Raw genomic sequence first — 21,939 nt, 5'->3', positions numbered from 1 at the left:
TTTTAAAGAAAAACTTGTTTTTAACTGATTTTTGAATACTGAAATATTTTTATTGAATGTGTGGTACATCGAGTCTCCGGCGCTGATCTTGTAAGTTCTCTATAATTGTTAAATGTTTTTTACTGAAATTGCTATAGTTAGTATATACTGAAACTGTAGTAAAACTAATAGACATGGATTGATACTGCGATGTTCGAAACAAACTTTATACTTCTGATATTATTTTCATAAAATGTCTGTTAAAAAACAACGGAACTGTAAATTGATGCATAAAATTGTTAATATAGATAAAACACAATTAGACAATGAGCACTAGAGGTACTCACGGACAGGGTATAAGAGGCTGAGGTAGAGGCCGTAGAGGGGCCCGAGCTAGGTCTTCATTTTCTGGTAACCTGCCTAATTTGGATACGAGTGAGACGTCTGTTTCACCGGTGACTGAGATTGGATCTGGGTCTTATGATCGTGTGGCTGGGGACGACGCACTGTTCCAAGCTATGTTGAAAATTTTAGAGAGGGTTGCAGGACCCAATACTGGGGGTGGAGGCAAGGTTCAGTTACGGAATGACTCCGGTCTAATAGAGCCGAGATTTTTAAAGGTATTGTTGGAGTTTCCCCTAACGTGGCTGAGTACTGAATTCAGGCCACAGAGAGGATTATGAACGATTTGGACTGCACCCTTGAGCAGAAACTAAAGGGTGCAGTGTCACTGTTGAGAGATGAGGCCTCAACATTGGCCTTTTCTGAATTGGACTAAACTTGGGTTCGACAAGGACACGCCCGTGTGACACGCCCGTGTGACACGCCCGTGTGCGATTACTGAAGGCCATGGTCGAGGCTATTAAATGGGCACGGGCGTGTGATCCACCCGTGTAAGTCGTGCTTCGATCCCGCCAAATTGACACGGCCATGTGACACGCCCGTGTGAGAAAGTCCAGGCCGTGTTGTTTTCCCATGTGGGTCCATTTTCTCCATTTTGGGCCCGTTTCTCGCTCTTTTTACTCTCCTATGCTCTCCTAAGTATAAAACATGAAATTAAAGGATTAGGAGCATCGAATTCACCAAATCTTAGGAGAAACCATCCATAAATGCATTAGGCATGGGGTAAAAATATGTATAAATTATGGTTTATCAAATACCCCCACACTTAAGCATTTCCTTGTCCTCAAGCAAAACCCTCAACTCACAATCAAAATAAATTCTTCTGAACTTATGATTCCTATTAATAATATCTCAAAATAATCCATAAGTAATCATACATTGAGAATTTGACTGAAAGAACATCAAAGTTCCAAAACATTCCAAGTTAAGTATTTTATCATGAAAGCATAGGTGTCTCCCCTCATCTAAGTAATTACCTTCGACTCAAAATATCACAAAGTTTCACATCCTAGCTAAAGATTCACTCAAATCACTCGAGATGTTCAAGGATAATACATGAAGCACTCAATAGTCAATAATGAAAAGTCATTACCATAGACTTGCATGAAAATCAAATCTCCACCACTATATGTTTAAATGAACATCAATCAAAAGGTCTTTAAAGGGTTGTAACGTGACTTTGGTTAGTGGGTATGGTCACAAGCTGAAAGAAAAGGTTAGAATCGAGATTGAATTGAAAAATTGCCTAACTAGAAAAAGTAATTAAACATCAATTGAGTACAAGTGAGCTTCTTCTCAGAAGATGAAATTTAGATACTGCGGCTCAACACTACCGAATTACTACTAATATGTAAGTATGAATATATATTTTTTTAAGAGCAAGTCAAATACATAGAAGACTAATCGTGTTATTTCGTGATGGGTTTTAAATATTTATAATTACTCGTTCTTGAACTAACTATTATCGCGATATAGGCAAGTGTACCTATCGAACAGTAGAATAGTTTTAGCAAGACCAGATTGTCGAACCCAAAGAAACTAAAAGTATTAGTAATGACTGTCTTTTTATTATCTAGCCTAAGAATAAAAAGGTTTTGTTTTAATTAACTAATTATCTAAACTAAGAACGCACAAAGAAAAGAATTGGGGAATTGCTTTTGAGGAAAATCGATTGACTTAAGACAATACCTAAGGAAAAATCCACCTAGACTTTACTGGTTATTCTGGCTCCGAATTGGAAGATTTATTCATTCAACTTATTCCGCAGAGATCCCTAAGTTATGTTATTATCCCTATTCAAGACTAATAACGTTTAATCCCTAGATTGAATAATCGAGACTTTTCTCTAATTAACACTTTAGGGTTGCATTAACTCGATCTATGGATCCCCTTATTAGGTTTCACCCTAATCCAGCAAAATCTTGTCACCCTATGTCTAGGCATGCAATCAACTCCGCTAAATTATGATAAATGTACTCTTAGACAAGGTCTATTCCTCCTCTGAATAAGAGCTTGTCTTGAATCAGTATCGTGGGATATCAAAACAAGAATTAAGAACACATAATTAAGAACAAGTTAAATATTTATTATACGATTCAAAAAATAATAACAAGATTCATCTTAGGTTTTATTCCCCTTAGGTATTTAGGGGTTTTAGTTCATAACTAAATAAGAAAACATCTCAGAAGAATAACGAATACAAAACATAAAGAAAACCCAAAACTCCTAAAGGGAAATTGAGGAGAGATCTTCAGTCTTGATGATGAATCCGGCTTCTGAGATAGATCAATCAGCTTCCTTGGAGTAATTCCTTACTCCCTCTTCTCCATCTCCTTTTTCTTCCTCCACTAGGGTGTATTTATAGGCTTTGGAATGCCTTTTAGCTCTCAAAATTAGCCTTTTTCGAATTGGACTCAACTCGGGCTCGGTAGGGACACGCTCGTGTGCGATTACTTCAGGCTGTATTCAAGCCTGCCAAATTAACACGGCCGTGTGGTCTGCCCATGTGAATCGTGCTTTGATATGCCAGATTGACACGGTTGTATGGGCTGCCCGTGTGAGGAAGTCCAGGCCATGTTGAGTTCGTACTTTGGCCCATTTTCTCTGTTTGTGGCCCGTTCTCGTTCCTTTCGCTCTCATATGTACTCCTAAGTATAAAACACGAAATTAAAGTATTAGGAGCATCGAATTCACCAATTCTAATGGAAAATCATCCATAAAATGCGTTAAACATGGGGTAAAAATATGTACAAATTACGGTTTATCAAAGACCAAAGCATAGCTAAGCAATTAGTTCAAATCAAATCTCGACAAAAATAGGGATCAAATTAAGGGATTTCAACAATAATGGTTATGGGTTAATATTGAGGGTAAATCAAATAATGGCTTGTTAGGCTCAAAGGGGTTTACTAAAGGTTAATTATGAAGGTAGGATTTTGTGGAGTGAATGGGTTAAACCTAAGTGTCTTTATCATTTTGACATATCAAATCAAATGGTGTGGTCTTGACATGTATAGTCAAGCAAGTTTTAAAATAACAATTCAATACTGACGCACTCAAAGCAACAATAATAGTGAGCATGAAATAAATAGTAGGTGCTCTAAAGGTTCAAAATCTCACAAAAATTACGGCTTTTTAATGTTTAAACCTGTGAATTTTAACTCAAGATAATACCTAAACTTGGGAAAAACAACCTATAAAATTTTAAATTCAAAAGTCAACCTACCATGCTTGATTCTTTAATATCTTAAAGTTTAAACAATCAATGCATGAATGCCTAAGTGTTAATTCAAGACATATCAATAAAAATCATAAATTAATCAAAATTAATTCTAAGCATGGCATGAGAAGATCACTTGAAAATAAGACACAATTCAGGGATTTCTAATGACGATATGAAAGACCCCCCACACTTAAGATGTACATTGCCCTCAATGTACAAACATAGATAGATTGAAAAAGATAGATTGATAATCATAAGATAGGGAGAAAAGTGAAACTTCCTGAATGATGAATGAATTCCTTGAATTGGGGTTATAGAGAATAATAGGCGTGAGAGTGGAGGAGGATACTCTGGTGGTGGTAGAGGTTCATTAGTCAATAAGTCCTGTGCCAAAAGAATATTATATCTGGTGGTAGCTACGGTCGTGGTCAAACAGGTAATGGCAGTCGTGGAGAATCCCGATGGAGTTTTTAGTTCCTATGCGGCGATGAGCTTTGGAGCTCTTTATAATTGTGACAGAATCAGGAACTATAAGGAAGCATAATTACTCGTAATGAAATAGCTGAAATTGAAAATTGTAAAAACTCAAGATAAAATAGTATAAACAGGAAATAAAAAGTAATTTGAAAATATAAAGATAAAGCTAAGATAGATAATAGGTGTTTATAGAGAAATTGGGGCACACGGTCGTGGGGCATGCCCGTGTGCTTTGGTTTCAGCTCGTGCGTTTCGTGGTTTTCGAAATTGGGCGCATCGGTGTACTCGACCATATTGCATGACCATGTCAATCTTCGTTCGCTTATCCAACCCCCGTGTATGAAGGCACGCGCCCGTGTTAAATTGATAGGTTTGCCCACATTTTCAAAACACGGGCGTGTCGCACGCCCGTGTTATTTTGGCAGTTTCACCCACGACGTGGTAACTTATCGTATCCCGTATTGGGGAAGAAAATTTTGCCCTATTTTCACACGACCGTATCGCACGGCCTACGACACGCCCGTGTGCCTAGCCGTGTGGTATTTAAAGATTCTGTGTACCATATTCGGTTAGTACGTTAGATGTTAAAAACTCAAATTTAAAGAAATTAATACTGTTAGTGCTCGAGTTGATTCCCGCGAAACACTTATTTATAGTTTAAACTCGACTTACTTCGCTGGTTCGTGATCATGGTGAATCGAGGAGTTTACACTCCTCATCCCTACTATCAGTTTTATCAACATAAAGTTTAAGATGAGTGCCATTTATCTTGAACGTGCCAAATTTGGAGTGGTATACCTCGACCGTACCGTATGGAAAAATACTAATTACCGTAAGAGGGGTTTCTTCATTTGGTTCAGAAGTGGCGATTCGAGGATCTGCTGCATCGTGTAGTACTTTGTCTCCAACTTTAAGTTAATTTTTGGATAAATTAAGCTCCTCATGGCGTGGTTTTGGTTTATCGTGTTTTCTTGGTTTATGTGCCTGCCATTCATCTAGCTCCTCGATTTGCAACCTTCGTTCTTCATAGATAGGTTCTTTCTTGTTGCTTAGCTTATGTATGTTCATCGAACCTGTTTTCTGTAGAGAATGTTGCACTATATGGTTAGTTTTAGCCAAATTATTTGTACAATCACCTTCGATTTTTGATGTGTTATTCGAATTACGGGCTTGAAGGGTGATTGTTTCATCTTCCACAGGAAGTGTGAGTTCACCTGTGCAAACGTCAATAATTGTTCTGGCGGTTGCTAAAAAGGGCCTTCCTAAAATTAAGGGGACGTTGCTATCCCCCTCTATGTCTAGAACAACGAAATCAACTGGGAATATAAATTTGTCGATTTTAACGAGTACATCTTCAATAATACCCCTAGGAAATTTGATGGTTTTATCTGCTAATTGAATGCTCATCCTAGTTTGTTTGGGTTTCCCTAGACCTAATTGCTTAAATAATTTGTAAGGCATAACATTGATACTAGCCCCTAAATCAGCCAACGCATTATTAAAATCTAAACTACCAATTAAACAAGGAATTGTAAAACTCCTTGGATCTTTTAGTTTGTTAGGTAGCTTATTCTATAGAATGGTTGAGCAGACCGCGTTCAGCTCCACATGCGATACTTCATCTAACTTCCGTTTATTTACTAAAAGCTCCTTTAAAAACTTGACTGCGTTTGGCATCTGCGAAAGGGCTTCAATAAACGGTAAGTTAATATGTAGTTTCTTTAGAAGTTTAAGGAATTTATCAAATTATTCGTCTGAACGGTCTTTCCTTGCTGCATTAGGGTATGGCACGCGAAGTTTATATTCTGTAATCACCGGCTTTGGCTCATTGTGGCCTACCTCATCCTTACCTATGCTTACCACTGGCCTTGGCTCTGCAACTAGCCCTTCCTCATCTTGAATGACAATCGCGTTGAGTTGCTCCCTTGGGTTAGATTCAGTGTTGCTTGGCAGGCTACTTTGTGGTCGTTCGTAAATCAACTTGGCGAGCTATCCAATCTGAGTTTTGAGCCCCTGGATTGATGCTTGTTGATTTTTGAGTGCGGTCTCGATATTCTGAAAACGAGTTTCTAACACTAAGATGAATTTTGTTAGCATCTCCTCAGGGTTCAGTTTTTTCTCTTGTTGGTAGGGTGGTTGTTGGAAGCTTGGAAGTGGTGGTCTCTGATTCCCTTGGCCTCCCCATGGAAAATTACGGTGGTTCCTCCAACCTGCATTGTAAGTATTGCTGTAGGGATTGTTTTGAGATCGAGGAATGTTACCCATGTAATTTAACTGTTCGTTCTCCATATTGTGGCCATAAGGTGGGTATTTTGAATTACTTCATCCACCTCCACTTGTTTCACATTGCATTACTGGATGAACCTGTGAAGAACTAAGGAAACCATCAATTTTCTTATTCAAGAGTTCTACCTGATTAAAGAGCATGTGACCGTATCGATGTTATAACTACTGCTTGTTTTCGTTAGCTTTGTCCTCATTACTTGCCACTGATAGTTATTCATTGACATCTCCTCTATAAATTCACAGGCATCTTCAAGTGTCTTATTATTGATGGTTCCACCAGCAGCTGCATCAACCATTTGTCGAGTCGAAGGATTCAGGCTATTATGAAAAGTTTGAACCTGTAGCCTAAGCGGTAACCCATGGTGAGGGCATCTTCTCAAGAGGTCATTGTATCTCTCCCATGCATCGTAGAGTGTTTCTAAATCCATCTGCACAAACGAAGAAATATCATTAAGTAATTTAGCCATTTTAGCGGGCGGAAAATATTTTAATAAAAACTTTTTGGTCATTTGTTCCCAAGTAGTGATTGACCCCCGTGGCAACGAGTTCCACCACTGTTTAGCTTTGTTTCTCAATGAAAAAGAGAATAACCGAAGACGAATGACGTCATTAGAAATGCCATTAATTTTAAATGTATCATATAGTTGCAAAAAGTTTGCCAAGTGAGCGCTGGAATCCTCGTCCTGCAAACCATCAAACTGAACAAACTATTATATCATTTGAATTGTGTTAGGTTTCAGTTCAAAAGTACTTGCGGCTTCAGCCAGTCAAACTATGCTCGATTTAGTTCCTGTTAAAGAAGGTTTAGCATAATCATACATAGTGCGCGGAGCAGGATTCTGATTAACAGCAATCGCAGGAGGTAGCGAATTTTCTTGGTTTTCAGCCATCTCCTCGGTTGTGGTTGAAGTATCGTCCTCTTGCTCGTCCTTTGTGTATCTTAGGCTTCGCCTTATTTCTCTTTGGTTTTTGTGAACTGCGCGGTCGATCTCACCCTCAAAAAGTAGTGGTCCTAACGGGTTTCTTTTGGTCATAAACTAGAAAAACCTGTCAGAAGGAAATAAGAGAAAAATTAGAAAAGAAAATAAAAATTTAAATTGTAATAAAAGTAAAGTGACTAAAGTAATAAAAATCGAGTTTTCCTAATATCCTAGTTCCCCAGCAACGGCATCAAAAACTTGATGCGTGATATTCGTAACAGGTTTTAAATATTTATAAATGAAACGTTCTTGAGACTAACTTATTATCACGATTTAAGGCAAGTGTACCTATTGAATAGTAGTATAGTTCAGCAAGACTGGATTGTCAAACCCAAAGGAACTAAGAGTACTGGTATTTACTTCCTTTTTATTATCTAGCCTAAAATTTAAGAGGTTTAGTTGTTTAAACCAATTACTAACTAAGAACGCACAGAAAGAAAAACTTGGGAAAATACTTTTGGGAAAATTTAATTGATTGAGACAATACCTAAGGATAAATTCACCTAGACTTCACTTGTTATTTGACTCTGAATCAGACGATTTATTCATTTGACTTAATTCGTAGAAATCCCTAAGTTATATTATTATCTCTCTCGAGACTAATAACGTCTAACCCTAGGTTGAATAATTGAAATCTCTTTCTAATTAACACCCTAGAATTGAATTAACTCGATCTATGGATTCCCTTATTAGGTTTCACCCTAATTCGGCAAAATCTTGTCACCCTATCTTTAGGCGCGCAATCAACTCCGCTTAACTATGACAAATTTACTTTTAGACAGGGTCTATTCCTCCTCTGAATAAGAGCTTAACTTGAATCAATATCCTGGAATATCAAAACAAGAATTAAGCACACATAATTAAGAACAAGTCAAATATTTATCATACAATTCAGATAATAATAACAAGATCTGTCTTAGGTTTCATTCCCTTTAGGTATTTAGGGGTTTAGTTCATACTTATGAAAAAAAACATCTCAAAAGCATAAAGATAACAAAACATAAGAAAACTCAAAACTCTTGAAGGAACTTGAAGGGATATCTCCAGTCTTGATGATGAATCCAGCTCTTGAGATGGATCAATCGGCTTTCCTTGAGTAATTCCTGGCTTCCTACCCCGCCTCCCCCTCTCCTAAGTGCCTCCTCAAGTGTCTAAATAAGCTTTGCAATGCCTAAGAGCCCTCAAAATTGGCCTTTTCCGAATTGGACTAAACTTGGGTTCGGCAGGGACACACCCGTGTGCGATTACTAAAGGCCGTGGTCAAGGCTGTTAAATGGGCACGGGCGTGTGATCCACCCGTGTAAGTCGTGCTTCGATCCCGCCAAATTGACACGGTCGTGTGACACGCCCTTGTGAGAAATTCTAGGCCATGTTGTTTTCCCATGTGGGTCTATTTTCTCCGTTTTGGACCCGTTTCTCGCTCTTTTACTCTCCTATTCTCTCTTAAGTATAAAACATGAAATTAAAGGATTAGGAGCATCGAATTCACCAAATCTAGGGAGAAATCATCCATAAATGCATTAGGCATGGGGTAAAAATATGTATAAATTACGTTTTATCAAACACATAAAATACCCAGAAGAGTTCTCGTAAACCACTCGACTATAATCACTGTGCTCAAATATCTTTATAATTCAACTATGATTCTACTATCTATCTCTGACATCACTAATTTCTTATTATCCCAACACTAACAGAGGCCAATTCGGAAGAACTGCCAATTAATATATTCTTTAGATATCATACCTAAATATTTGGTTTCATCTAATTCAACTTTTCTTTTAACAGTGACTTTGCATATTACAAATGGCCTTCAACACGATCCAATATCTTTTCTGTTACTGTCTTCAGTTGCGAACTCATTCTCTTATCTGATCACAGTACTAATCCTTCAATCACGAAACTCTGTCATTCCACACTTGTAAGCTTATTTAAGCCATATGATATGGATTTCAATACAATACTTTATCGATGAGGGGGTGAGGGTCATAAAACCTTAAAGTTATCTCTCATATATACATGCACACCACACATACTATTATGAATGACCAATTCATTACTAATTTCACATTCTCAAAACACCTAACCATCTTTTACTTATGATCACTTTTCTACTCAACACATAATTCATACGCTAAATCAAATCATTAATTCACAATCAAAATATTCATGTAACTATCACATACCAAACATCACAACTCATATACTCATATAATTATAACATTTATCAATAGCAGAATATCATGCATTCTGATTTATACCTTTTTGAGTTTCAACTCATCACCAACACATTTTCACTCAAGCGTTTGAGTATAGCATTCTGCACTATCAGAATTAGCTCAGTTGGAAAGCATATCTGTCTCATCAAAATAATTTTCGTCAGAGTCAGGAGATATCACACTATCATAGGTTAAATGTGGCATGTATAGCTAGACTCACATACGCTATGGTAGTCCTAGAACTAACTAAACCTTAGCTCTGTTACCAATCAAATGTAACACCCCTAACCCGTATCTATTACCGGATTAGGGCTATGAGGCATTATTGTATAAAACACAGTTCAGCACACTCATTCCTCACCTTTCATACACCAAGAATTAATAAACATTTAAAACTTATCAATTTCAAATATCCACAATTCACTTATTATAAACTCGAATACATGGGTCATAATTCCAATTCAGAAATAATCAAACCTTACTGAACATATATCGCAAATAAGCACATTTCAAAAATTCCACTAATTCAGTGCGAACATATATCAAAACCCAATTGATTATGTTCCATAATTACCAAATTCGAACCAAACTTGTATATATCAAAGACATGTTCACATATTTAATACTTACAATTTTTAGTTCCTTATATCCATCATATTAATGTCATTTTCATAATTAAAATCATATTTCATTATATATCATTACACTTCATACTTCAAATATATGCCAATTTCTATCTCATTAATCGTACATCAAACATATCATTTGATAAGTTCTGCATAAGTTCATAATAAAACCAATTGAATCATATTACATGAATTATTATGCAATCACATATGAAACTTAAATACATTATAACATGGCCGAACATACTAATGATGCATATATATACAAGTGCGCAATTCATCCTAAAAATAAAAGCTATACTTAGCAGTTGATCACAAATAACACTCCAGCGTGCATCTAATTCATATCTATATTAATATACCTAAACGTCATATTTTTATCCTATTAACTAACCCAAAACATACTTAATCATTACCATCATTACCTATTTGAACTCATACCAATACAATCAACCAAAACAATCATAAAACATATTCATTACTTACCACTTAGTAACCGAACCTGTTAAGTTAATATACCATCATCCACCACTCTAATTATACCACATTTCATATTTCCAAAATGAGCTAACTATTAAAACGACTACCAAAATCAAACACATTAAACATTTTAATTAAGAACATGTAAAACCAAACTTAAGCATAATAAGCAAGTCATTTTCGCATGGCTTTAAATACATACTCATTCAAAATAATTAAATCCAAGACTAGCCTATAGATGCCACATAACCAAGTCTCAAAATATTATTTACTGAAATGATAACAAGATAGTGTGTTGTCATCTCCATCGACTTCCAACCCGAGCAAATCTCTGAAAATCTATAAACATAAGAAAAAAAAACATAGAGTAATTTAAGCTTAGTAAGCTCGTATCTTAATAAACTTAACATAACAAATACTTTCATTACAATGTCGTAAACATAATATGCTATCTCACACAACCTTTCTAAATTTCATAACATGTTCTCATATCAAATTATCATCATTCAATATTATACTTACTCACTTAACCAACTTTAACTTTCACAAACTTATTCAATTAAATTTTCATACATCAACCCTTTCACACTTTCATATAGCCAAATGAACACATTATGGGAAATAACACATTTAATTATATATCTTTCTCATATGAATCTCATATGATCATTTATAATCAAATTCACTTTTCATTCATATAACATCTGACAAATTTCTCATATGCAACTTTACAAATCACATCTTATTCATTCATTTATGTTTCATTGGCACATAATCATATTTCATTTCCGCATACATCACAATACATTCTTTGCACATATACTTACTTTATTTTCAAATAGGCAATCAATTATCACGTAGCTGATCGTTTTAGCTCGTTTAGCGTATTCAACTACCATATCAGCAATAAATCTTTTAGGCATAAACTTATAATAATTCATCGGCATAAAGCCTGCTAGGCCTAAGCCTGTATCTCACACCAGCACAAGGCCTGCTAGACTCAAAGTCTGATTTTATACACTGGTAATAAACCTACTAGGCATAAGCACTATTTAATTCACCAGCACAACGCTTGCTAGGCTCAAAGCCCGAATATCACCATTATAAAGTCATCTCATAAACAATTCATATAATATAGCATGTATACATGTTCACTTTGCTCGAATTAATCATTCAATCACAATTTATAATTGCCCTTTGAATTATTCGATATTTCGCACACTAAGTTTCATTCTCAATATCTCGCACACTAAGTGCCATTCTCAATATTTCGTACACTGAATGCCATATTTGATTGCCCCGCACACTAAGTGCCACATTTAGTCGATATGTCGTCAGACATTAAAATATTCACGTATATACAATTTATACGATATTAAAGCATTAGAAGCATAAATTTAACAATGCTTATTGCATACGAACTTACCTCGCTAAATTGTAGAGATACCAAAGTTCAGGGGCATTTTGGCCATTTTTCCATTTTCCTCGATTTTCCACTCGATCTTGATCTAAATTAATAATTTCATTCAATATATTAATTTAGACAGTAAAACACTTCATTTCATACAATTTGGTCATATTTTTCATTTTTATAAAATTTTCCCTAAAGTTTTACTTTTATTTATTTTAGTCCATGAGCTCAAAACATGCAAATTAACCATTTTTAACCATAATTAAGCTTATTTGAATGTTCATGGTATCAAAACAGTCCATAATTCACTTTATGAAAAATTACAATTTTGCCCCTAATGTTTCAACTTCTTTACAATTTAGTCCCTATATCATAAAAATGCAAATTCATGAAATTGAGAAAAATTATACTATAGTTGAATATCACTAGTGTCTCTAGCAACCCACACATTTCATTTATTTCACATTTTAACAATAAAGTTTTCACATTTATCAATTTAGCCCTTAATTGTCAAAAAATTCACTTAACAAAAAGTGTATAACTACCAACAAGGACTCATATTCTTCCATTAAACTTCAAAGCCCTATTATAATAATCAATAGAAAATATCAAACTATTCAATGGTTTTGCAAAATAGCCCCTCATTAGATAGATTAAGCAACAATGATCCCGAAAATATAAAAATAATTAAAAACGGGACTACAAATGCCTACCATGCATTAGCCGAAAGTTGGAAGCTTCTCCTATGGCTTCTCAAGTCTTCATATTCAGCCGGTAAAAAGAGAATGAAAAAGATGACACCTTGATTCTTTTATTTTATTCATTTTATTATTATTTTTAACCAATTTACAATATTAACCTTTATGCACTTTATTTATTACACCAAATGCAAAGCCATCATATCCCACTATCTCTTTAATGGGCTAATTACCAAATAAGGACTTCCACTTTAAATTTATATAGCTATTTAATACCTTTAGCTTATAGAACACAACTTTTGCACTTTACGTGATTTAGTCCTTTTTGCTTAATTAACTATCGAAACGATAAAATTTTTCAACGAAACTTTAAAACCATCTTATTTCCACTACGTAAATATTTATAAAAATATTTACGACTTGGTTTATAGAAATAAGGTCCTGATACCTCATTTTCTAAACCCACTTGACCTTAGGGTCATACCACTTAAACTTAATAAATCGTTTATAAAAAAATCACAATATCAAAAACATTTTTAAAATCACAATTAACTCGTAAATATTAAATATAATATTTACAAACCTACTCGTCGGACTTGGTGGCCCCAAAACCACTGTTCTATTAACCCTGAAAACGGGGTGTTACAAAGAGAGCTTTGAGAAGCTTAAGACGGTGATAACTGAGGCCACTGTTTTAATACAGCCAGAGTCTGGAAAAGTGTTCACTATTTACAGTGATGCATCACATGTCAGTTTGGGATGTGTGTTGATGTAAGAGGGTAAGGTGGTAGCGTATGTGTTTCGCCAGCTTAAGACTAATGAGGTGAAATATCCAACGCATGACCTAGAGTTGGCCGCGGTGGTATTCGCATTGAAGATCTAGAGGCATTATCTCTATGGTAAAAAGTGTATTCAAGTATCTCCTCACTCAGAAAGAGTTAAATCTTAGGTAGCATAGGTGGATTGAACTGCTTAAGCACTACAATTGTACGATTGAATACCACCTTGGTAAGGTCAATGTGGTGGTCGATGCACTGAGCTATAGGGCTATGTCTGATCTGAGGGCAATGTTTTCTCGCCTCAGTTTATTTGATGATTGTAGTCTATTGGCTGAACTTCACCTTAAACCAACATGGATTTAGCAGATTAAGGGTAAACAGTTGGAGGATGAGTCACTGGGTCTTCGATTTCGACAGTTTGAGAGTGGTGATACTGTGGATCTTGGTCTGAATAGTGAAGGGGTGCTCTATTTCTGTAAGAGAATTTGTGTTCCAAAGTATGGTGATTTGAGGCAGTCCATACTGCGTAAGGCGTATGGTAGCCCTTATGCTATGCATCCTGGCAGGAATAAGATGTACTACGACCTTCGTGAGTTATACTGGTGGCCAAGTCTTAAACGAGAAGTTACTAAATTTTTGGGTAAGTGTTTGACATGCTAGCAGGTTAAGGCTGAGCTTCAGTTACCGTCGGATTTGTTGCATTCGGTTGAGATTCCACTTTGGAAGTGGGAACGAGTAACTATGGACTTCGTTAGTGGGTTACCCCTCACACCCACTAAGAAGGATTCGGTATGGGTCATCACGGATCAATTGACCAAGTCTGCCCATTTCATACCAGTTCGTACTGACTACTCACTGCAAAAGATGGCTAAGTTGTATGTGTCTGAGATAGTGAGACTGCATGGGGTACCGGCTTCGATTATATCTGATAGGGATCTACATTTCACGTCTCGATTCTGGAAGAAGCTTCATGAGGCTGTGGGCTCAAGATTAGACTTCAGTACTGCTTTCCATCCTCAGACAAATGGTCAGTCGGAGAGGGTGATTCAAATACTAGAAGACATGTTGAGGGGCTGTGTGATTGATTTTCGAGGCAACTGAGAAGACTATCTGCCGTTAGCTGAGTTCACCTATAATAACAGCTACCGGTCTAGTATACAGATGGCACCCTACGAGGCCTTATATGGTCGTAAGTGTCGCACTCCTTTATGCTAGACAAAGTTGGGTGAGCGACGTATTATGGGTCCAGAGTTTGTTTCTGAGACTGAGGATAAGGTCCGTTTGATTCAAGATCGTCTGAAGGTAGCTTTTGACAGACAGAATTCTTATGCCAATTTGAAAAGACGTGAGATCGAGTATTTTGTGGGGGACTTTATGTAACACCCCTAACCCGTATCCGTCGCTGAAACAAGGTTACAGAGTGTTACCAGTACATACAGAATATTTACAGATTAATCGAAACATTACTATTCACTTTCTGAGATCATATATATATATAACGACCATTTGTTTTCCTCCTCCTCCTCTCCATTCCACATCCTTAATGTATATAACATTCTTGTGAGTACAATTTCACAAGTTACTTATTAATGCTCACATCAAGCTGTTCATACGAGTCATAGTCACTCAATTATTTATAATTCGAGATACAGAGCTCCAAATTAAGATCGGTAAATTTTCCCTAAAACTAGACTCACATATCATTCCATCATAAAGTTTTCAGAATTTTTTGTTTAGTCAATTAGTACAGTTTATTCATTTAAATTTCCCTCTTTCACTATCCGATAGTTCTGACCTTTCTTCAGTAAAAATTAATTATATCACAGTACAGAACTCAGACAATGTTCTCGTTAATTTTTATTGAAAATAGACTCATTAAGGATTCTAAGAATATAAATTTTAGCCTCTAATTAATTTTCTCCAATTTTTGGTGATTTTCCAAAGTCAAAACAGGGGAACCCGAATTCATTCTAACATTGTCTCAGAAAATTCATTATATCTCATAATTTACAATTCAATTGCTTACACCGTTTCTTCTATAAGAAACTAGACTCAATAAGCTTTAATTTCATATATTATTCATCCTTTAATTAAATTTTTACAATTTATGGTGATTTTTCAAAGTAAACCTACTGCTGCTGTCCAAAACTGTTTTAGTTCAAGATGTTTATTACCATTTTTCCTCTAAATTTCACAGGTCATACAATTCAGTCCTTACTCAATTAGCCCATCTATTAAGCTAATTTTCTCAATTAACATTTTATTCCATCATTCTAAACTATTACACAACCTTTGAAAATCATAATTTTAACACTAAACCTTAATTCACAACTTTTTCACAATTAGGTCCTAAAATCAATTTCTATTGAAATTACTTAATAAACTCATCAAAAAAACAAAATCAAAGCTTCATATTCATTTTATTTCATCATAAACAGCCAACACTTATCAATGATAGCTTTTAATTTTGTTCATAAAATCAAAAACTAATGAATTAAACACTTGGACCTAATTGTAAAAGTCACAAAACATAAAAATCTCAAAGCAAAAGGAAAGAATTGAACTCACATATGTCAAAGTATGAAAAACCAGCTTTCAGACCTCCCATGGCGTTTTTGCTGAAGAAAAATGATGATATCTCTAGATTTTTCAAATTTGTCTTGTTTTATATGTTTAATTTGCAAAATTTCCCATTTTGCCCTTGTTTCTCCTTGTCTTTTTTTGCTGATTTTCTTGCCCAACCGTCCAGCCCATACAATTTGGGTCCAATTACTTTTAAATCCCTCCTTTTTAATCACTTAAACTATTTAATCACAATTTAATAAATTTTGCACTATTTTCAATTTAGTCCTTTTTAATTAATTGACTAACCAAACGTTAAAATTTTCTAACGAAACTTTAATAATAACTTAATAACACTCCATAAGTATTTATAAAAATATTTATGGCTCGGTTTATGAATCCGAGGTCTCGATACCTAGTTTTCAACCCAATTTACCTGATTAATTCTTTTAAAATCGTAAAATTCACAAATTAAAAATAATTCTTTTAAGTTCGCGCTTGACCTATAATTATTATTTGTTAAAATTTCTAAACTTACTCATCGAATTTAGTGATCTCGAATCACTATTTCCGATACCACTGAAAAATTTGGCTGTTACACTTTATGTTACTAAAGGTATTGCCATGGAAGAAGGTTCTGAGGTTCGGTCGCAAGGGCAAGTTGAGCCCTAGGTTTATCGGGCCATATCAGATTCTGAAACAAGTGATGTTGGAAGCTTATCAGTTAAAGTTACCTCCAGAGCTAGATCAGATTCATAATGTATTCTATGTCTCAATGTTCAGGCGCTACCGCTCTAATCCTACACATATTGTTCCTGTGGAAGAGATCGAGGTTAAGCTAGATCTGACCTTTGAGGAGGAGTCAGTTCGGATATTGGAGCGAGAAGCTAATGTTCTAAGAAGGAAGTCCACCCTACTAGTTAAGGTTCTTTTGCGTAATCATAGCTCTCAGGAGGCTACGTGGAAGCCTAAGGATGCAATGCATCAGCAGTATCCTCATCTGTTCTAAACAGGTAGATTTCGAGGCTGAAATTTTCTTTTAGGGGGTAAAGTTGTAACGTCCCAAAATTTTCGAGTACACAAACATCTGTCAGCTTTAGTGGTTATGTATTCTGGAAGTATTTGGGAGGTACCAAGTTCAAGCCCTATCTTTGGAAAATTTTGGTATTTTTCTGAATAAACCCTTTACCTTGTTCAATAGGCTTATATGTAAGTATTTGTAAAACCATATCAGAATGGGTCTGCTGGTCTGGTGGTTAAGGTGTGTCTTGGAGTGTGGGAGGTTTGGAGTTCGAATCCCTGCACGAGTGTGGAAGAATATTTTACTTGTTTGACCTAGAGAGTTTCGATCAAACAGGAATTCTAAGTAGTGGGTAGTTGCTGGAGGAAAATAAGAAGAGTTGGGATATTGGAATTATCGGTAATTCCTTTGTTTTTTAAATTTTTGTTTTTTCTCTCTCTCTCCCCCAAAGTTTCTGACGTTTCATTTGTCTTTCCCCTTCCATTTTCCCTGCCGAATTCCTCCTCTCTACTTTACTACCATTCTGTTTCTTTTATTTTTATTTTATTTTATTCATTCTTTCTGCAAACAAATGAACAAAGGATCATAGTTATCTCGCTTTTGAGCTTTTTTGGTAAGTTGATTAAGTGTGTTTCGTATTTTTAACGAATATGTTGTTAATAGGGGGCTAATTTTGGTATTGAGGTGGAAGATAAGAGGTGATGGACAGCCAGTCAGGGCTTGAGTGTTGCGAAATTACCATTACTTGCTCGAGGTAAGGATGTTGTTAGATTGAGGGGAAAGTTCCTTATTATGGTAATTTTTTTACAATCATGAATTAGGGGATTAATTGGATGATACTTTGGTTGAATATAGGTTTTGGAGTGTTCGTGGTTTGTTTCAGCATCAAATCGTAAAAGGTGTGTACTCGAAACGTAGAAAACGAGTTCAAAAAAATTCGAAAAAGCTCACTGTAGATGCTACACGGGCGTGTGGTCACGCGTGTGGTAAGTCGTGTGATAGAACATAGGAATGTAGTCGACGACGTCAGGCCGTCTGCACCAGATACAGCCATATGATGGCTAGGTACACGGGCTCGACCGATTTAGGCCGTGTGGGCCACACGGGCGTCTAGGCCCACACGGACAAACCATACGAACGTGTGGGATTCAAGGCCAGGCCGTGTGACCCACACGGCCAGGGCCAATTTGGGCCATGTGGGCCACACGGGCAGATCACATAAACGTTTATGCCCAATCTATTGATTTGTTTCCTAAGGTTGTACAAGTCACCCGAGACAACTGTAAACCTACTGTGGCGTCGATAAGCAATGTTTTGATCCCTAATTGACTGAATGATATATGTATGACTGATTACTAAGCATTATTAGAATACTATACTGATTATATGCATGACACTATGTGATAGCATGCCACGACTAGGGATGGAATGATATATGCGGAGGAAGTGTACTGATGGCTTCGAGCCTAATACTGGCAGCTCAGCTGCAAACTACTATCTAGTGCCGCTTCTGGTACTATTTTGGTGTGTAAGGATGGGTGGGTCGATTATATCCCCGCATGGAGTGTAGGGTTGAACGGAGATGATGTGTAGAGGCTGGCTGGGTAGGATATGTTCACTGCATAATCTGTTACTATACTGATTACTGATACTGTAAAGGGCCATGGCCCAAATGCATCACTGCTTTTGTACTGAGATGGGTTAAAATCTTAACTGATATTGTCACTGATACTAAATAGGGCTTAGGCCCAGACTAAGTTTATTTTGTCCTGTTTGCTTGCTTGCTCGGGGAATTACACACTGAGTTTTCGTAAACTCACCCGACTGTTTGATCTATACAGCTAATCCCCGAACTTGACGGATTGGTGCAGAGGAGGACTTGACGATGGCCACAGGTATTTAAACTATTTTGATTTCAACTTTGGTTATTTAATTCTTAATTATTTTCGGGGTTTTCTGGGACTTTTACTTAATTTGGGTTGTTATTTTTTTATGGATTTATATCTGTTAAAACATTTTAAAACTCGAATTTCAAAAAGGTAAAGTTTTCTCTAAACACGTGATTTATTCAAAATGACTTTTCAAGAGCTTCTGCAACGATATGTATAAAAAGGAATAACCAGATATGTATCGATTTTAGGGTCAACAAGGGATAACAAATGAAAATTATTATTATCAAAATAACTTAGCGTCGAACGCTATCATGTGACATCGTCAGATTCAGCCATAACGTCTAGCCGGGTTTGGGGTGTTATACAATCTATACCCAAAATCAGATCAAACTCCCCAAACAAAAACTCCAAATCAGTAGGGAACACAAACCCCTGAACCTCAAGTGAACACCACCTATATACTTTACTAATTCTAATAGATTGACCCAAAGGGTCAATCACAGAAAGTTCACAACTAGTGTCCTCAGCCAAAATCCCCAAATTACTCACTATACTACTAGATAGGTAAGAATGCGTAAATCCACAATCAATCAATGCAAAATAAGATAAACAATGTATAGTGAACATACCGGCAATCATATTTGTCGTATCTCTACCATCACGACACTTCGCTACATAAACCAAGGTTGACTACCTAGCCTCAGCCTAACTCACACCTCTCTCTAGTGCTTTCTAACCACATCCACCACCATTACCCCCTTTCATCTAACCACGGCCCCTAGCAGGCTACTGACCAACCTTCTAAGGCAAAATCTGACTCTGAACCGGAGCCTGCCCCAGTTCAACCATAAGAGGGCACTCATTAATCTTGTGTCTAGTGGACCCACATCTAAAACAAGCCCCAGTCCTCTTCCAACATTTGCTCGGATGGTGCCTATTACAATACCCACAAATTGGTGTCTACTCAACTCTGATAGCAAGCTCAACTTTAGCAGTTGGCTCTACCTACAAAGGTCTCTCAAACCTAACCTATTTCACTAGACGCTGAAAAGAACTAGAAGGACTCATATCTATGTTGTCCTTATTTTTATTCTTCTCTCTCCCTTTACTCGTGCTCAGAGCGCTTAAACTCTTCCACAATCTTTGCCTTATCAACTAAGAATGCATAAACCCACTCTCTCTAGAGAGCTATCAGAACCCTAAATTCATACCTCAGACCCTCCTCAAAATGAACACTCTTATCGTAATTAGTAGCCACCAACCCTCGAGCATACCTACTCAATCTCAAACTTAGCCTCATACTCAGCCACCGTTCTATCCCCTTGAATCAGCTACATAAACTTGCATCTACAAGCTTCAACATAACTTGCCTCTGCATACTTATTCTGGAAGGCACTCCAAAAGTAATCTCATGTTAGTTGCTCAAGCTGAGTGCCCTCATGCACCGTCAACCACCATTGATATGCTTCATCGCGAAGTAATGATATTGCACCCTTCAATTTTTTCTAAGAGTGCAGTCTAAGACATTCATTATCCTTTTCGTAGCCTCTAACCAATATTCAGCCATAGTTAGGGCGACTCTAGTGACGCTCCTAAATAATTCAGCTCTATTGGACCAGAGTCGTTAGTTGTCGACCCTCGAATCCCAGATCCAGACCTAGTATGGGTTCCAGCGACCTTCTCTAAAACCCTCAAAATTGCCTGGAACAGTGCGTCGTCCCTAGCAATCTGAGCTGCAGACTCAGTCTTAGTAGTCAAAGTTCTGACAGTCTCGCTTGTATCTAATTGGGGCATTCTGCCTATCAAAGAAGGCTCAACCTGAGCCCCCCAATGTTGACCACCACGCCCATAGATACCACGTCCATAAGAACCACGAGTACTCATTATCTTTATCTAAAATTTTCAAAATTTTATGAACCAATTTAAGTTTTAAATCATAATCTTAAAGTTTTATCGAAATATTTATTAATGTTTAGAGAGTGTTTTACTACTCTACAGTTTCTAAAAGACATTTCTTATACTAAAGTATCACATGCAAAGTATCTCTAAAGCAAAACTAAAATTTAGAGTTCTTACTTAGATCAGTGCTGGAGTCTCAGTTTCACTTATCCAAAAATTCAAAAAAATCATTTCAATAAAATTCCAATTCAAAATAAAAAAAATTAGTTCTTAAAATGTTTTGGACCTAAAAATACACGACCAAGTTTTATAATCTGGCTCTGGTACCGCCAAATGTAACACCCTATACCTGGCTTAAACGTTACAATCAGATAGTGGAGGTTACATTGAACAACCCTTTGAAAAATATAGTAATTTTTTTAAAACCCCATTTTAATTGTTGAACTAAAATCAAAACATGTTTACTTGAAAACATATGTTTGCTAAAATATTTTGGAGTATTTTAATTAGTATTATAGTGGAAAACCTTATAAATTTTGTATATAAAACCGCAATTCATTTTTAATTATCATAGATTAAAGGTTCTTAAACGATAATAGCCTTTTGTGTAGTAAATATCAAAATAGTCCCTACGAACTAAACAAAAATTAAAATATCCAAAAAAAATAAAAACCACAGAAAAAGTCCAAAATGTCCATAACAAACAAATAAAAAGTCCATAGAACTTTAACAAAAAATGTGAAATTCGAGCTCCAGAGTCACCGCCCAATCCTAAATCGGAGGATCACTTAAAACAAAGCAAAACATAAACGTGAGCTTTAAGCCCAGTGTGTGATTTGACTCATACTTTCAATACACATAATCATAACCATCAATTTGTCTCATAGCATATCAGATTTCTTATCAAAATGTATCTTATCATAACATAACATATTATAACATATCATATCATATCATGTCCTACCCTCATCCGCTACACATCATCTTTCTCCAGTCAATCACACT

General features: G+C 36.1%; 1 non-coding gene across 1 annotated transcript; it reads left to right on the top strand.

Annotated features, from left to right (window-relative positions):
• Positions 1-6,721: 6,721 nt before the first annotated feature.
• On the top strand, positions 6,722-6,828 carry LOC121206427 (small nucleolar RNA R71). Its single transcript, XR_005901482.1, has one exon. It is a non-coding gene; the product is annotated as a small nucleolar RNA R71 (small nucleolar RNA).
• The last annotated feature ends 15,111 nt before the right edge of the window (positions 6,829-21,939 follow it).

Source organism: Gossypium hirsutum, chromosome A01, assembly GCF_007990345.1.
Source record: "Gossypium hirsutum isolate 1008001.06 chromosome A01, Gossypium_hirsutum_v2.1, whole genome shotgun sequence".
NCBI classification, from domain to species: Eukaryota; Viridiplantae; Streptophyta; class Magnoliopsida; order Malvales; family Malvaceae; genus Gossypium; species Gossypium hirsutum.
The sequence above is the reverse complement of the archived record's forward strand: the minus strand, read 5'-3'. Positions and strand labels throughout refer to the sequence as shown.